The sequence below is a fragment of the Tamandua tetradactyla genome, chromosome 14 (assembly GCF_023851605.1).
Source record: "Tamandua tetradactyla isolate mTamTet1 chromosome 14, mTamTet1.pri, whole genome shotgun sequence".
NCBI classification, from domain to species: Eukaryota; Metazoa; Chordata; class Mammalia; order Pilosa; family Myrmecophagidae; genus Tamandua; species Tamandua tetradactyla.
Window position 1 is genome coordinate 71,313,579 of NC_135340.1, and position 2,456 is coordinate 71,316,034.

At 38.5% G+C, this 2,456-nt stretch overlaps 1 pseudogene; it reads left to right on the forward strand.

The window, feature by feature from the left end:
• The first annotated feature begins 449 nt into the window (after positions 1-449).
• On the forward strand, positions 450-1,414 carry LOC143655172 (dnaJ homolog subfamily B member 6-like; annotated as a pseudogene).
• The last annotated feature ends 1,042 nt before the right edge of the window (positions 1,415-2,456 follow it).

The following is a 2,456-nucleotide window of genomic DNA, read 5'->3' on the forward strand; positions in this document are numbered from 1 at the left end:
AGAAAAATATTGACATTTGGGGTTACACAAAGATAAAGCCAGCTGGCCACCTGATTGCCCTAGATCGAAGATTAACAATCAGCAAGCAATATTATTCATTCACATAGATATTCCAATCAGCTCGTTAGAACCTCACTCCTAAATATGAATCCACCTATGGGCACATAAAGGGACAGCCAACGATCATTAAATAGTTGAAGGAAGCTGACAACAAAAATAATGATTACACATTCCAAAAGAGAGAACAGAGGAAATACAGAGAGAAAATGATTGGATAAGTAGTTTAAGAAAAAATGTCCAGAGGAAAGCGCAAGGAATCGCTATCACCGCCTTCACCAGCACCAGCCATGACGGAGCTAAGGAGAGACCAGCCCCCTCCCTCAGCCTCTCCTCCTTCCTGCTGCTGGCTGCCAATCTCCTTGGGATCTGTTCCAACAATCTGTTAAAACATGGTGGATTATTATGAAGTTCCAGGCGTGCAGACACATGCCTCCCCTGAGGACATTAAAAGGCATATCATATTGGCACTCAAATGGCACCCTGATAAAAATCCTGAGAATAAAGAAGAAGCAGAGAGAAAATTTAAACAAGTAGCTGAGGGACCTGAGGTGTTATCAGATGCCAAAAACGGGACATCTATGACAAATATGGCAAAGAAGGATTAAATGGTGGTGGTGGAGGTGGAAGTCATTCTGACGGTCCATTTGAGTTTGGCTTTACATTCTGTAAACCAAATGAGGTCTTAAGGGAATTTTTTGGTGGAAGGGACCCACATTCATTTGACTTCTTTGGAGACCTACTTGAGGAGTTTTCTTTGGAAATTGAAGAGGCACTATAGAACCAGAAACAGGGCACAGGATCCTTTTAATCTTTGCCTTCAATGGGTTTTCATCTTTTGGAGGTGGATTTTCTTCTTTTGATATGGGATTTATTTTCTTTGGTTAACCGGGACATGAGGGCCTTACTTCATTTTCTTCAGCATCCTTTGGTGGTAGTAGGATGGTCAATTTCAGATCTATATCAACTTCAAAAATAGCCAATGGCTGAAAAATCACTACAAAGAGCATTACTGAGAATGGTTAAGAAAGAGTACACTTCGAAGAAGATGGTCAAAGTCCTTAACAATAAATGTGTGGCAGATGAAGAAGCTTTTGCAGAAGAATGCAGGTGAAGAGGACAAAGTGCCCTGCCTTCCCAACCTGCCAATGTCTGTTCGTTGGAGTCTCACAGACCTGCCACATTACCCAAACACGTATCTAGCTGTATTTGTGAGGACAGTGATGAGCAAGAAATACCTCAGGTCACCAGCAACTGTGATCCCTTCATTTATTCAGCAAGATTCAGAGAAGGTGGCAAGAGGAAGCAGCAGAAGCAGAGAGAGGAGCAGAAGAAGTTGACCAAAGGGAATCACTAGACAGGACTTACCAGACACATGCACACTTTGACACCAAAGTCTCACATAGCACTGGAGCACAGTCTAGTGTACACACTCTAGGTAGAAGATAGCTTATTTAATATTTCATACCAAGAGCACACTTATGTGTCTATGTGCATTTGGTCACTGCAGATTAGGAATGTCAGAAGTTAGTTGATGCTAATGCTTGACAATGATAGAAATTTGGAATATGGCATGGACTTGACTTTGCTTTTTCCCAGCACTAAATCTGTTAGTATTTTCTTATACCATTGTTAAGACTCTAAATCATTTTTCCTAAAGGCTCTATGTCATTCTTTCAACGATTCAACCACTATACAAGCTTCTGAAATATTTACAGCTTTAGTATAATAGAGTGCAGATATTGAGTATAGGTTCATGAAATGACTTTTTTCCTTAATGACAGTATTTGAAACTAGAATATAATTAAGTATATTATAATTTAAAGATAATGTAAGTTACACATTAGATATAGAGCAATGAGGTCGAACTAAATATTTTGATTTGCAAACATTGGTTCCTTTTTTAAAAATTATTTTATTCTAGTATAATTCTCCCCAGCTTCCTGTAATTATTTAATTTGCATGATATACTGCTTCTCACCTTTTTTTTTTTTTTAATTGAGCACTGAATAGAAATTGGTATTTCCTTAACTTGTTTCTTGCACGCTCCTTTTCGGTGAGTTTTTCCTTTCTTTTTAACTTAGGGATCTGTTGTTCATAATGTTTTCTCTTTTGTTCTCTTGGAAATGAGGACATCGTAAAAAACTTGAATGGGATTTTTAAATGACAGCAATTTTAATCTAGCAGTGTCAAAACCAAGTTTGGTACCATGTAGGAGTCCCATGGGTTTGAAATCCAGAAACAAGTGTAATCTTTGTGATATTAAAATGACTGTTACAGAAAAGTTTGGTTTGTTCCTTTGAATTTGGTGGGGAAGATTCTGCTGGGGAGATTTGCCCTGGTGTTTAATGCTTATTGTGGGAAATGTAACCAGGAAAGCATACAGCATGCAAAGTGCC